General features: G+C 36.7%; 1 long non-coding RNA gene across 1 annotated transcript; it reads right to left on the reverse strand.

The window, feature by feature from the left end:
- Window positions 1–15,480: 15,480 nt before the first annotated feature.
- Window positions 15,481–16,402, reverse strand: LOC134799190 (uncharacterized). The gene is made up of 2 exons (XR_010145351.1): window positions 16,095–16,402; window positions 15,481–15,673 (listed from the first exon to the last, which is right to left on the reverse strand). It is a non-coding gene; the product is annotated as an uncharacterized LOC134799190 (long non-coding RNA).
- Between the last annotated feature and the right edge of the window lie 426 nt (window positions 16,403–16,828).

The raw sequence follows: 16,828 nt of genomic DNA on the forward strand, positions 1-16,828 counted from the left end.
CTAACCCGAGGTTAAGCGGTTAAACCGTTAACCCAGTGTCAAATTATACTGGTAACCATGGTTACATTTACGGCATGTTACTACCATGACGTTGAAAATGTAAAAAATCATCGCAGTTAATGAAGATATAAGGATTGCAACAGACATGTTCTTGTTTTGCTGCCATTACCTCTAAGAAGTCGCAGAAAGTTTACTTACTGTTTACGCCGTAAGTTTTTACGACACGACGCCGCAACGTTATACGGCATCGTATAGTGCTCACGATACGACGTCGTAGGTTTCTACGACACGACGTCGCAACGTGACACGGCGTCGTATAGTGCCCACGATACGACGTCGTAGATTTCTACGACACGACGTCGCAACGTTACACGACGCCGCAACGTGAGACGACGCCGCGTCGTTCCACGATACGACGTCTTATCGTGGGTATGTGCGCCGGCCCTTACACCTAAAGGGCTCTCCCCACACTTGACTCAACGCGGAATCGCCAAAAACCGATAGAAAAAAGCTTTATGTCCAAGCAATAAGAGCGAAAAAAACATCGTTCTGACTATACTCGGATCGTCGGCTGAAGATTGAAATTAAAAACGTAAACTTATTTCCCTGTGCTAAACAACTAAACATGCTCTATGCAGAATTGACTGTAAGGGGGCCCAGAGCCTTGCACTGCCTAGGGCCCCGACATGCTTAATCCGGCCCTGGGTACCAGGCGCACGATCGTGAGCCATCAAATATAGGTTCCGGAACCTATATTTAGTTAGTCGTATGGGTGACGCCAACCTGTCAAGTTGTCAAAATCGTTGGATCAAATTTTAGTTTTGTCAACTATGAGCGTCACACGTCTACATAAATAAAAGGTCATTGTTTTCGCAACACTAAGCTGCCAAATCATACAATTTTGAAACACAAATTCACTGTCAAAGTTGATGCTCGAAATCGGCGGATTTTTAGTTGAATTTAACTTTGTTTTAAAGTGATGTTTGTTCATCCACCTTTCGGATATCGTTTATATACTTACATGGCTTATTGGAAACAGAAAAACTTAAGTTATATTTTCTTTATTTATAATGGTTTTAACATAGAAAACGATCCAACCGCATTTGAGGATTTTTATGGGGAGAGTAGGGTTGTACTGAGGGGTGAGTTGGCTCGACAACGGGGACAGTTGGGTCATGAATGGGGAGAGGTGGTGTTACGAACGGGGTGTACCGGTTTGATAGAGGGGGGAGTTGGTGTTCGTAGTTCAGGGTTGTCGATTTACATAAGTAGTCAAAAGTGTCTTACATTATGATAAAATGGTAAATATATATTATTTAAAAAAAATACTGAAGTAGCGGAGGAATTAAATAAATTGCAAATTAAATAAATATGTTATATTAAAATTTGCATTTTATTTATTTCATACAGTAATACAGGCTATTACCTACTGAGTGGTTAATCGACTTTTATTCAACTCGTGAGTTTTTTATTTTTATTTTATTATTAATATTTGAAAAGCCGGCCATTTAAAGACCCCCGCGATCCTTCTCACAGTATAGCCCACCTTATTCCCTTCCCTTCGCTGCTACGCCACGAATGCCACGATGTCGCTAGTCGTATTAACGAAGATTTGAACGGGGCATATTTTTTCTAAGTAGTGTGTAGTTAACCTTCTTCCTTAAATTTGTTGGTTGACAGTAGGTATCTAGACAATGTTGTTTTTATTTTTTGCGGGTGATAAAATAGGGAGTAGAAGACGAATGTCGATTGTCGAATAATATTTAAAGGAGTTTTTATTGCTCGACCAATGTTGTATACGCTACTGTTGGTATTAAATAATAGAAATAGCATAATTTTAATAACTAATACTGGTGCAAGTAATAGTTATGTTTTTTATTTGTCGACTGTAAAATGTTTTTTTTGGTTATACCTACAGAAAACATTAAACCGGTTTAAGTAGGAGCATAAATAAAACATAATTTTGCTACATTAATAAAAAAATCTCTTGACAAGTAAAGCTATTGTCTTGATCCGAAAGTGTCAACCCTAGCAATTTTTCCATCTCACCCCATTGCTAAGCCTTATGACCCCAACTACGGGGTGAGCTGGCTTTGCCTACTATTATGAATTTTTCATTGAAACTATGCAATGAAGCAACAAACTATCATTGACAAACTAAAATTCATACAGACCTCCGGAACACTTTTTTTGTATATAAATCAATGTGCCACATATAAAAATAAACTTTTATCCAGGTTTGAACTTCGATTTCCAGCCACGGTACATTATGGAATCATCGGCCATCGGCGACGGTTCGATACGTTTTTAAAAGTTAAAAAACAATGCTACTTAGCCACTCACATGCTTGATATTTTTCAGTGACCTCTATTATTATAATAAAATAAGGGTGACAGCTGGTAGCTATATACAGTTACCAAAAGCAAGTGAGTGGCTAGGTACCTACCTACTGTATTTTCGTAAACTTTCAGTCTGCTAAAACAGTACAATAATGAATTAGAATTTTTTTATTACCTATAATTATTTACCAGGCGATTCGTCTGCTCGTTTATCCTAGCCTCCTATACTTATTATTTAAAAATAAGTCTCTTTTAAATGTGTGAGTAGGTACCTTTATCACTGATCCGTATGCTCCTTGGCCATGATCAGAAATGACGTTGAAGTTCGCAGTTCCATCAATGATTGGCAAGTCCTCGTCAAACATATCTGTAAGGTTTGAGGTAGAAGATCCGGTTGCCTGGAATATGGAAAATATATGATCAACTCTCCGAGCCAGCGCAAACCATCGAAACCTTAGATGTCTAATGGTCTAAGATCCCACATATATGGTCGACCTTCACTAATCTGTCTGACGGATGAAACTATGAAAATATGAAAGAAAATATGTTCCAGAACATAAATAACCCTTCGGGTGGCAGCCACCTCCGGTTGAACGGTAGGACAAATGGCGCGGCCATTTTTTTAAATATGCCTCGGCGTGGCAGAGGCCGCGAGAACGTTCGGTCATAACAAGCCCGTAATTGGCAGAGACCGTCTCGCGGCCTCTGTGCGACGCTGCATTTCGCGCCTAAAATAAAACCGTGAAAACTATGCCTTGCTTGCTCACTCTTGCAAGATGCATTCGTCAATGAACAAGGATGGTATTCCCTAACGGTCGAATTCCCGCGTAAAACAAAGTTTGTTAGAAATGACGTGATGTTCCTGCCCCACCTCGCCCATTACGCGCCGACCGTCGTCGAGCCGCGAACATTCAAACGTAATACGCACTGATAAAAAGTGAAATAAACTGTGTGAATCGTGTTAAATGTATTGTTTTGTCATAAAGACTGCTTTTTCTACAATCAATTGTTTTATTTCGTAACTATACGTATTTTTACATGAAAGTAGAAAAAAAATGGTAATATGAGATTAGAACAAGTCTAGCATAATTCACATAAATAGAATAGAATTCATTGGTATACAATCAAATAACCCATTTTATGCTGAATTCAGTGATATATATATAGTTTGTATATATCATTCATAGATTTTTTTTGAGAAACGGTCATATTTCTAACACGCGCCAAATTCGCGATGATCACCCGTTGAGGCCCCGCCACTTGACGTATATTTTTCCAAAATGGCTGCGCCATTTAACCGGCTCGTTATGTCTGTCCGTCTCGCGGCCACCGCCACTTACCGTAGAGACCTCGAGGAGGACAATGCCACTCGAAGGGATATATAGGGTTGCCTAAAGAAATATGGTCAAGGCTATTTTTGAAAAAAGAACTATTATAAATAGCCTTGATCATTTCTTTCGGCAACCCTATTAATTTATGTTCTGGAACATATTTTCTTTAATATTTTCATAGTTTCATCCGTCAGACAGATTGGTGAATGTCGACCCTATGTTGTGGGATCTCTTACTATAACTTGTGCTTACAATGCAAATACTCTGTATTGCACACCTCAATACAGAAAACAATACAATTAATGAATACAGCAACTTAAGAGGTAAAAAATATGCCGTCTTACTAAGTTTTAATCCAGTTTTGCATGAAATCCATCAGCCATTTCGAATGAGACCTATTTTTAGATGAAGTAATATGTTAATATATAAATACATTTACAACGGAATAATAAGCAATTATAATGCACAAATTTAAAAGTGGAAAAATTACTGTCTTGGGTGAGTAGCATCGTTCGCAGACGTTTCTGCTTGTTAAAAATTAAAATTATAATGCAATTTTAATAATAAATCTGAGTTAATGACGAAGGCAAATAAATGGTACCTACCTGGCTGTCCGGGCTCTCTGCGCTCTCTGACGATGTTGAGAAAGAGCTGACGGAACTCATGTTCTTTGTTAAATCGCTTCAGTTTATTTAGAGGACAGATTAGCTCAGCCTTTTCAGATTTGAAAATTTTGGGTAAATATGCTGACGGGGGAGGCTATAAGGACAACTGCAGCTTAGGCGAAAAACCCTGCGTAAAAATCTCAGAATACGAGGTTTTATTTTCGACGTTTTCCTTCTCCGAAACTTAACCAATCGTAACGAAATATTGGGAACGGAATGAGAAAGAAATTATCTGTGTCTGACCGTTTTGATTTTTGCGTTTAGTGTTACACTAAATCTGTAATCTTCTAATTTATTAATTCTAGGGGTCTGTTTACGGTGCATTTATTTGGCCATTTTTAGCGCTTTTTGAAGTAGGTACGTAAGTAGGTAAGCTAATTCTTATAAAAACAAGAATATCAAAAAAACAAAACGTATAGACACAGGTATAGGTACTGGTAATATTGAATCGATTTAAAAAAAAAATGAATTTATGGCGAAAATCCTGAGAGGAAAATGTCGAGAACGTTTGTACTATGGTAAAATTACCACTAATCTTTCCCCTTACCTGCGCCGATCTGCTTTATTTGTATTTATAAGTGACATCATGTCTTTTTCTAGTGGAAATAAGAAAATTAAGTGCTCAGTGTGCCCCGAGACGATAAATATCAAAGAATTTCTGGAATGCTCTACTTGTAATCGTGTATATCATATTCAGTGCACAAAAAATGTCACATTTAAAAGATTTTTACTAATGACTAAAGAAAATAAAAAAAATTGGAAGTGTTGTCATAGTTCGTCATCCTCGACACCACAAACGAAAGAAAAACCACCTTCTTCGACTCCCTCCCAACCCGATTGTGAGGTTCTTGAGGAAAGTGCGACAAACATTAGTCCGACAAACATTAGTGCAACAAACATTAGTCCGACAAACATTAGTGCGACAAACATTAGTCCGACAAACGTTAGTGCAATAAACATTAGCCCGACAAACGTTAGTGCAATAAACATTAGTCATACAAACTTTAGTGCGACAAACATTAGTGCAACAAACATTAGTCCAACAAACATTAGTGCGCCAAACGTTAGTGCGACTAACATTAGTGCGATAAACGTTAGTGCGACTAACATTAGTCGGACAAACATTAGTGCGACAAACATTAGTTCAAACAAATCTTATGATAAAATTGACAGGGTAACGACTAGAAAACCAAAACAGGCTAGATGCATCAGTATATCACCGGTACTTACGTCATTTAATAGTTCAAACAATAGCTCATCTCCTAAGTCACAAAATAGTGCATGCAGCTTGCCTATCTTTGCTGACTGTACTCAAATTCGAGACCTTAAAAATGAAATATCGTCACTGACTTCTCAACTTGACTGCGCGCACGAAGAAATTGCATGCCTTAACTCAGAGGTAAACAAGCTTTCAAAAAATCAATTGGAATTAGAAAGGCAAATATCCGTCCTAAAAAAGCTTCTTAGTGAAGGACAGCACTCCAGTTTTAGTAAATCGACCCCTAAATCTGGAAAAAAGAAGAAAATTGCTAAACCTTTACATCCCACTGAACTGCACTCGCAAAATACATCATCATTAACAGTAAGTAATGATAAAAAGACTGAACAGAACAGGGAAGATCTAATTAATAACGCCACACTTGAAAAGGTAACATCTAAAAATAAGAGTGAGACTAATTCACCTATTAAGTATTACCATGAAAAAGGAAGAATATTTGTTTTTGGTGGAGAACAATGCAGGGGATTGGCATCGTCGTTTTTGAGTTCACGCCATACATTGCCCTACGTCTCAAAAACGTACGAAATTACATCTTTTATCAAACCAGGTGCTACCACGGAACACATTCTAGAGTCAATGTCACTCTATAAGTATTCTGAAGAAGACAAAATTGTGTTATCTTTAGGAGAGCATGATGATGACCCTATGGCTACTTTAGTAAGCTTAGATTCGTTGTTGAAGTCTATGAAGATAAAATCTGTATTTATAATTGGTATCAGGAGATGTCAACAAATGCATACGAATTTCTGGAATTATATGCTTAGCCTGAGTTGTATTAAAAATAACATCACATTTATTGACGCTTTGGATGGGAAATATGTCGACAAAAGAATTTTCCTAAAGGAAATTTGTATAAAACTAAGCCACATTATAGATCGAACGGATTATAAAACTGCTTATTACAATTTTGGCAAAAACACACCTAGAAAGACTCGTAAAAACTCCACTTCAACTACAAGTACATGTGAGGAAAACTTGGAAAGCGAGGCAACGAGGGAAGAAAGTAGCAAGATTATAACACAGGATCCGCGAACTATACAAAGTAGCCCGCTTTTTCGTTCGAACTCGCAAGAAAACACAAAAGACTAAAAATCATCCAACATCTAACAAAACTATCGCCGGTAGCCTAACCGCTGAAAAGGCGGTGAATATTAAAGTAGCTCACCAGAATGTACAGGGTCTTTCCAGTAAAGAAATCGAAATGGGCTTATTTCTGGAAAGTCATCAGATTAATGTAATGTGTATCACTGAACACTGGTTAAAAGGGAACCAATTGAAATTAAATTTTACTAACTTTGATATTGCTAGTTATTTTTCCAGAACTAAAGCTATTCGTGGAGGATCTCTTATATTAGTTAAGAATAATCTAAAATGTAAAGAAAGGAAAGACATTGTAAAATTATCAATAGAACAAGTAATGGAAGTGGCTTGTGTTGAGCTGGAAAATCTTATAATAATATGTGTATATAGACCGCCATCTGCAAATTACTGCATGTTTGAGGAAGCATTGGATAATATGTTAAACATTGCAACTAAAGACCAAAATCGTATCATTGTCTGCGGAGATTTTAATATCAATTTACTCGAGGCTTCAATGCAAACTACTGGGTTTTGGAATCTCTTTAAGTCTTATAACTTAAAAAACTTATTTTTGGAACCAACTAGGATTGGGGAAACTAGTGCTACCTGCTTGGATAACATTTTCTGTAACTGTTCTAGTTTAGATAGGAGTATCTTTAACTGCTTTAATTCAGACCATTTCGGTCAAGTCGCCACGTTTCAAGGTCCTCCTAAAAATAGACCTCAAACCATAACATACAGACCAATGACTGAACATCGAATAAATAAATTTCAAGTTGAGACACAATATCATTTATCTGTGACATCTTTTAATCCTAATGATCCTAATTATTCCTATAATAAATTATTCAATATACTTAGTACACAGTTTAATTCAATATTCGAACCGAAAACAATTTCCAAGAATGAAGTGAATCAGAAATTTAGTGTTTGGGCGACGCCGGGTATTTACAAGAGCAGGGACCGTCTTTATGAACTATATAGTATAAAAGAATACAACAGATCTACGGTCTTTGTAGAATATGTCAAAAATTACTCTAAAATATTTAAGAAAGTTTGTTTTGCCGCCAAATCTCTTAACATTAGTGCAAAGGTCAAGGCATCCGAGAATAAAATATAAACTGTCTGGAAAATCATAAAACAAGATACTAGTCAAAGACCTCGTGATTGTGAATTTAAGTTACAGTGTAAAAACAAATTAATTAACTCTGACATGGAAGTGGCTGCCGCATTCCAAGATTATTTTTCGAATGTGGCTTGTGATATTACTAAAGAGATCAAATCATCTGCAATGCAAGCTGGCCATTTGCTCCATGCCTCTTTGGAGAAATGTGACAGTATTTTTGAATTCAGCTATGTGGACTCGCGAACTATTCATAAAACATTCAAGTCTCTAAGCAATAAAAATACAGAAGATCTATGGGGCATGTCAGTGAATTGTATGGGCCATATTATTGAAATAATCACACCTTATTTATGTATTATCTTCAATTCTTGTATTGACCAGGGCGTATTTCCTAATCTAATGAAATACAGTAAAGTTATACCTTTATTTAAATCTGGAGAAAAAAGTAACCTAGAAAATTTTCGTCCAATATCTATTCTACCCGTGCTTAGTAAAATTTTCGAAAAAATCATGCTAAATCAATTACAAGCATATTTTACTAGAAATAAACTTCTTCGTAGTCGGCAATTTGGATTTACAAAAGGTCGGTCAACCACTGATGCCGCGTCTGTGCTCATCAAGCATATTTATGACATATGGGAAGATTCTAGTGATGCGATAGGAATTTTTTGTGACTTGTCAAAAGCCTTTGACTGTGTTGAGCACTTGACTTTAAAGCTAAAGCTTAAATATTATGGATTATCTAATGCCGCTATTAACCTAATTTCATGCTATCTCAGTCAAAGAACACAAACGGTTGTGATTAATGAAACCCAGTCTGAATCCACTCCTATTAAACTAGGAGTACCCCAGGGTTCCATTTTAGGCCCGTTTTTATTCTTAGTCTATATGAATGACCTTCCATGTATCGTAAAAGATCATTGTGAAATTGACTTATTCGCGGATGACACGTCTTTAATTTTTAAAGTTAGTCGAAACACTGAAGACTATACAGATATAAATAATACCATGAATATAGTTTCAAATTGGTTCACAATTAATAATTTGCTGTTAAATTCCAAAAAAACGAAATGGATTAGATTCACATTACCTAATGTAAAAACTACTAGTGGCAGTATATTTATAAATAATGAATGTCTAGAAATGGTGGATAAGACTCTATTCTTAGGTTTGACAATAGATAAAAATTTGCAATGGAGTCCCCATATATCCTCTCTAGCAAACAGATTGAGTTCGGCAGCGTATGCAGTCAGAAGGATTAGGCAACTAACTAACGTAGAAACAGCCCGAATGGTGTATTTTAGCTACTTCCACAGCCTAATGTCATATGCAATTCTGGTCTGGGGTAAAGCTGCCGATATACAAACCATTTTCGTATTACAAAAAAGAGCAGTGCGGAACATATATAAGTTAGGGTCACGTGTTTCACTAAGAGAACGTTTCAAAGAAACAAATATACTAACAATGGCATCACAATACATCTACGACTGCATATTATATGCTCTAAAAAATTTAGAAACCTTTCAGAAAATGCACAGTGCTAGAAATAGTCACAAGATAGTCATAATTAAATCTCGTGTTAAAAGAGTGAAGAAATCTTTTCTAGGACAGTGTATACAGTTTTACAATAAATTACCAAGGGAGGCACTGGATTTACCATTTCCTAGACTTAAAAAATATGTCAAAACTAATCTACTGCATAAGGCATATTACACAGTCGAAGATTATGTTAATGATAAACACGCATGGCCGTCTATTAATAAATGAATTAATTGTTATGAAATGTATTATCACTAGTAAATTGTAATTGTTGAATTTTGTATTTTGTAAGCTGTTATTTATTTTTTAATTTAATTTTAATTAATTTATAATGTACTTTGACGATGCAAAAGCGATTGTAAAATCCTACTTGATTAAATGATATTCTATTCTATTCTATTCTATTCTATTCCTTACCTTTTTTAGTTATAATCAAATAAAATCGAATTGATATTGCTTGCTGATACACATGCATATAAATACGGCTCCTGTCGAACGAGCACTGTGCGGCCAGCGGGGAGACACTCCTGACTTCGGGCAAACTCGGCTCCGTTCGGCTTAGCATTGCTCCGAGCAATCATTAGGGTTGGCACCACTTGACGGCCTTTTGCGTACACGACCACAGATAAGATAATCACTTGAATTTTGATCACCCTAAATAGTCGAAAGGGATAGTGCCATAAGTTAGAAAGGGATATCATGATTTGACCCTGAATCGCTGTCAAACTTCGGTTTTGTAGGAAGTGTCCTTTCTGTACGGTAGTACTATTATTTATTCTGTGGTGCGGGCCGCGAGCCGCGAACACACCCAACTTTCTTTGTCTCATAAATAATGTGCGGACTCGTCTGGGTCCCGGATGCTGAATATAGGTATTTGCTGACAATGAGCAAGTTTATCAAAGCCACCATGTCTGCTTTGTGTAGGTATATGTCGACGTGTTGCCTCCCTGTCACACTTAGGTACTTACGTACGAATTTACAAGTGCAACAGAAAGGCAATACGTCGAACATGGTTCGCGGTAGGTCCGTATAAATATTATGCTTCTAAATACTGAACCTATTTATACACCTACAGGGTGGCTAAAAAATAACTTCATTCCCGTTGCCAGGGAGGTTTTGGGATTATACTGAGCAACTTTTACTATGGGACCAAACCCAAAATCGCGAAAAAAAATTGGCTGTTTCATACTAATAGGTAGGTAGGTTTTCTTTTACGCGATTTTTCAGGGTTGGTCCAATAGTAAAAGTTGCTCAGTATAATCCCAAAACCTCCCTGGCTACGGGAATGCAGTTATTTTTTAGCCACCGTGTACAATACCAACATACGAAGTTTTGTGGTGACGTGGCGAGACGGTGGTTCCCTTGAAAAATAATAATCGCAGACGAAATATACATACCTATATCAAAAATTCGAATCTAGAGTAAAGCACCAAACAGATTTTACTGTGTTGCCGGGATTAACCCTTAAATGCATAGTGTTGCCAAATGTCTACAAAGCATTAGACAGCTCACAGATAAAAAAAAAAAAGGCTTACGTTCTTGAACGCACCTTCATACCAAACGTCAAGTAGTAGGGTGATGATTTAAGGGTTAAATTTACGCAATATTTTTTATTTATAAAAATTACATTCGTTTTAAGACGAAAAGTAGGAAAGCTTGGAAAAATCCAGAAGTTGATAATTTTTAGTATGTGATTTTGAACGGTGTTTTCGGGGTTTGTAATTATTTTATATTTAAAAACTTTATCATAGGTATATCACAAATAGTGTACCTTTCTAATGGTAGTAAAAAAATCATATATCTATTACTGAAAATTACATATTTACATAAATATGATTTAGCCAATTCAACTTCTAACACTGATTTCGCAGTGAAAATCGAAGTTGTATTTTTTTTACTATTTTTCCTAGAATCGGCAAACAATTATGTGACACATATTAATTTCGGGCAAAAAGAAAAAATCATGCATTTAAGGGTTAATGGGCTGTACAGACAGTTGCGACTATCAACATTCATCTCGCAATATACAATTTCAAATAAAAAAATCGCAATATATTAATATGTATTTATACAAATACTCGCCAGTCCAGACGGGGACAATTATTCGCCAATCTGATTTACCTAATTATCTGATCAAATCAGGTGGTGTGGGTGGACACAAATGCAAATTTGGCTCGCCGATTATGACCGATAAAATGTAGGACGCGGACGCAATTGGAATTGGTCCGGTATCTTCACGATGTGTTCCTTCACCAAAAAGCGACTGGTCATCATCATCAAATGGTATTTCATACATACCTAAGTGCTCGGAAAAACTCATTAAGTACGAGCCGGGGTTTGAACCCGCGACTTTCGGGTACAAAGTGGCTCGCTCTTACTACTTAGAAACAGATATCTCTTTCTCGCTCTCACTTATGGGTGCGATGTACCAAGGTCGCGGTGCGGTGCGATAGTGTGTTATCACTTTTAGGATGGTATTCCACCTGTCCAGTGTATTGCGTCTCTTTATCCAAGCTCATACACATTGGACCCAGAAATTGAACAGGTGGAAGCTAAAAGCAAGTGAAAGTGAAACCTAAGTTACCTAAGCTTCTTACCTTCAGATGAGAACCTTTTTATTTTTCTATTTTCTGGTGATCGCGAGCGACATCTATCAAATAATGTTGCAAACTGTTAGTGAATAACTCCAGCTTGGATTTAGAACAGCGCGCTTCTTACATGGCGCTGATACTCAGATGCACAGTCGGACCATAAGTTATTTTTAGTAATTACTGAAATTAGGTTAATTTTTCATTATGTACCTCAATAATTATGTAGATTATTGTAGATCATTCGATCTGGCATGTCAAATATCGACAGATGAAAGAAACAACCAATACAGCGAGGAAATGCCGCCAGCATCCTTGGTACAATGCCTCAAGGGCCTATTTTAGATTTAAGCTAGTTATTAATTTCGTTTAGTAGTATCACTGTATATATATTGTATGTAAATAAATGTTTAAAAAAAAACAACCAATTAGTTTTATTCTTTATTTATTCATAATTTTACATGTCGTTTTCGATCTACCAGCGCTTCGGAAAGGACCCATTGTTAAAAGAAACGCCGCAAGAAACTCTGCAGAAGGCCATCTTTTATAACATTTCAACTTATAAACTAAATACAAACCAATATTACATGTCTGAGTCTACCAGCGCTTTTCTATAGGAAAAACGCTGAAAAACTACTAAATAAACAATGTTTTTAACTCACAAGCTACAGCAGATTAACTAACTTAAAAGAAAAAAGTCATTCATTCGCACTTCAGCTAAATTTAAAACACGGTTTACTAACTATAAGTACTACTATATTAAGTTTAAGGTCAATGTGGCTAATTCCGTCATAGGGTCTACTCCGTCCACTAGCGTTTTTCTCGAACAACGAACAACATTGATAATTTCGTCGACAAAGCAGAGATTACTTTTAGTTTCAGCAAGTTTTTTTCCTAGGATTGCAAATCAAAGAAATATACGCTCGTGGACTGAAATGAGCCACATTGAGCTTATCGATTTATACAAAAATTAATCCCTATTTCACTTGGTGGACCAACTTCGCCAATTCTTTTTTTATTGTGTTTGTTATTGTCAGGAGAATTTCTTATGATAGGAAAAATTAAGACTTTCCAAAAGAACTAGATAGATTAGATAGGTATATATAGGTGAAACGAAGTTCACCGGGTCATCTAGTATAAGTAATATAAACCTACATTTATATAAAAACCAGTGCGGCAACGGCTAAAGCCTCAAGAAAATGAAAGTAGGTATCTAACATCTCGATATTCAAAACACAGATTCAGTTCGCTCACGAAGTCCCGAGGATTCGGGTCTCGCTTTCTCGGCTCAAATTCCTCACACTGTGCGCAAACTGTTTATATAAATATATCTATATATACAAAGTATACCGCACTGGCCTATTACATGTATGAATCTGCCAACGCTTCTCTTGAGAAGTAACGCTGCAAGCTGGGAAAACCGTGTTATTGAAGAATTTCAAGACTTATCATCGACATCTACATCATTGAACAATACAGGCTTATAGACTATACAATTTAACTAATAATAAAGAAACAGCAACTTATCCAGCCAAAAAATCTAAGTACACTTAATTTGTATTTCGTTTCAGCACATCGAAACTTCTCAGTAGCTTCGTTGAAGGAAGCAAAGAGAAGAGCTTCCATGGCACTGGCATTCTTAGCTGCACCTAGATGAAACAAACAATGAAGGTGAGGTGACAAATCAAACAGCAGGAAGAATTAAATACTGTCTAATTAATAATAATAATAAAATAATAATTCAGCCTATATACGTCCCACTGCTAGGCACAGGCCTCCTCTCATGCGCGAGAGGGCGTGCGCTATAGTCCCCACGCTAGCCCAATGCGGGTTAGAGACTTCACATACACCTTGTGAATTTCTTCGCAGATGTATGCAGGACGCAGGTTTCCTCGCGATGTTTTCCTTCACTGAAAAGCTAGTGGTAAATATCAAATGATATTTCGTACATAAGTTCCGAAAATCTCATCGGTACGAGCCTGGATTTGAACCCGCGACCTCCGGATTGAAATAAGCGGTGGTGGCCGGGTGGATATGACGTCCGACTTTCAATGTCTAATTAAGATGAATAAAAGCTGCAACAGGGCAGTTGAAAGGAAATTAGCAAAAGGTAAATTTATTTATTTTCACCACACCAGCTGGTAAAGGCTCTCTTGATTGTTTAAACACTGATAGCAAAGTTGCATTTTATTCACATGTGAGGCAAAGTAATCAAATGCAAATTTTGAGTTGCTTTCTTGTGTTTGCTGCACCTCTAGCACAACTGGCCGCGACAGGCGCGAGAAGAGACAGATCGGCGCGACTTGGCGGCTTGTCGCGTGTTGGCAGCACAACTCACGCGCGAGAGCCGCGACAATCTCGCGATCAGGTGTCACTGTCAGAAAATGACAACGATCGCGACTTTGAACTAAAATCCGTAGCACAACTGCCTATTTTGAGACAAAATATTCTCTCGGCTTTATGTCAATCCGCGAGTCGAAGTCTACGCGACTTTATAACGCGACTCGCTCTCGCGGGTGGTTTGCTTGTACTTTTTAAACTGAACTCATGATAATTATAACTTAAAAACAAGTTTCATATATTATGTAATAATATAATTTGTATAATTACTTATTGCCCTAAGGGATAAGGAAGTATGGAACAATCACTAAATGCGCTTTACGCACTCTTATATCGATTATGCACGGTGATACCTACAAGTACCACAACACACCCATCATGTTTACAACTTTAATTTCAAACAGCTAGCTTGTAGGTACTCAATTAAGTAAATAGGTACATATGTAGGATTTTTTAAATTTCAATTCAGGTTGGTAAGTTTGTAAAAGTAATCCTAAGACTTCCTTACACAAAACTTTCATCAACCTAACAACGGAGCCCGCTTGCTTGTACATAAACGAAGCCGATGAGGTGGGTAGGTACAAATGTTCAAAACAAACTATCCAACTTATTAAGTAAGCCATAGTCTTAGTAGTAGTATTTAGGATCACGGTTAGATGTCTAATTTCAACAATCTCTTACTATTTAGGTACCGTTTGGAACCTTCCTCGACTTCAACAAAACATACCTACATGTGGCCTGTGCCCGCTGCATCGTACTGTAACAGAATGATGTAATACGTGGCTGTAACAGGATCATGTCCGGCTCAAAATCATGCTTTGTATGAAATATTATCAGTCATCACCCACTAAACCATTCCGTCCCCTGCCAACACCATACCGTGACGTGACTGGACCGACCCGACCAACAATATTTTGAAGGAGTCGTTACGCTCATGTCATAGTCTGCGTAGCATAGGTACGGTTATCATATGGTCTACCATATTGAAACTCCTCTAGATCATACCCGCGTTCTAGATGTTTCACTTCATGTTTGACAGGGCCTGATACGATCATGCTATGATACGTTGTTGTCAGCATTAGGTATGAAGTGGGCCTTGGGGAGCTAATCATGGCTTCTAGGAGTTGTAGGTACCTACCTACTTTATTTTTGTTTCATTTCAGGTAAAAAATACAGGAGTGAAAAAAAAACAATATTTAAATTAATAGTATATTGCTTTGCCTTATATATTCTTGCAATATTCGACTTCTTATTATTAAACCTAATATATTATTAACATCTAGAACCACAATAGAGAAATTGTAAGAATCTTCTTTATTACCCTTGAAAAGTATTTTCTCTCTTCCTTTTTATTCGACATGCGGCGTAGGACAATTAAATATCACCCTGGAAAGAAAATTGGTTTGTAAACAAAAAAAACAAATATGGTCGTGACTTCATCGAGGACTATGAAATAAGCTTTTCATATAAATTTGTCAAATCATAAACAGTTACACAGTACACACACATGCCATCCATTATTGGCACAATATTTGCTTATGAAAGCAGAAAAATATAAATGATCGTATTAGATTCATAATTGTTACATATTTGCTGTAACTTATTTTTAAAATGTGTTTTTCAATTAAAAGACACATCAAGATTGTTTACCTTATTTCTAATGCTAAAAAAAATGAACTATAGATAGGTACGCCATAACCATTATGGTTATTATAATAGTTCACTTCCTCGGTGGTGTTCTTAAAGCTAAAGCGCTTCTCACATCTTAGTGACTTTAGAAACGGACAGCTCCGCGTTTGAAACCTACAAGCTTGCCTAGTGTGTTTCTTTTCCTGACTCTCCACTTCGGGTCCCGTTGGCACATTCCTGTTAACAATATTTTCCTTTGGGTGCTGGGATATCAATCGTGTCTAGGATAATGCTGGACTTATTCTGAAAAAAAAAAACACAATTTACAACAGGAATATGAGAACCAAACCAATAATAGCAATTCCATTAATTATAGTTATTTACAAAAATATTTTATTTAAAAGGTTTATTAAACAGAAATTAATAAACTATATATATTTTAAGGAATATTATCAAAATTTAGTATATAAGGCTCTATTACTTACATTTTTTTCATATTTTTTCTCGTAATTAAATGGTGACAGAATTTGAAAGTTCCTTGACTTTGACAGGAAAAACTTAACCATCGACAATAAACTAGATTTTTTACCACCAAAGAACGAATGAAATAGCGCAACCCTGTTTCCGATTCAGTGTTGTCACATGTAAATAGCATTTATGTTTAGACTTTGATTCTATCGGGGAACACTGATGAGTCGCGCCGCGACTTTGAGTTCTCTACGCGGCTGTTGCAGTCGCGGGTACAAGTTGTGCTACGGAAATCGACAGATTTGACAGCCGCGGGAATGTCGACTCGAGTCGCGGTCTAAGTCGCGGATGCAAGATGTGCTAGAGGTGCTGGTAGAATTGACTTTTAAATGATGTTTTTGGATGATAAACATTTCAATACAATTCAACACAACAATACCATTC

Source organism: Cydia splendana, chromosome 18 (assembly GCF_910591565.1).
Source record: "Cydia splendana chromosome 18, ilCydSple1.2, whole genome shotgun sequence".
Classification (NCBI taxonomy): Eukaryota; Metazoa; Arthropoda; class Insecta; order Lepidoptera; family Tortricidae; genus Cydia; species Cydia splendana.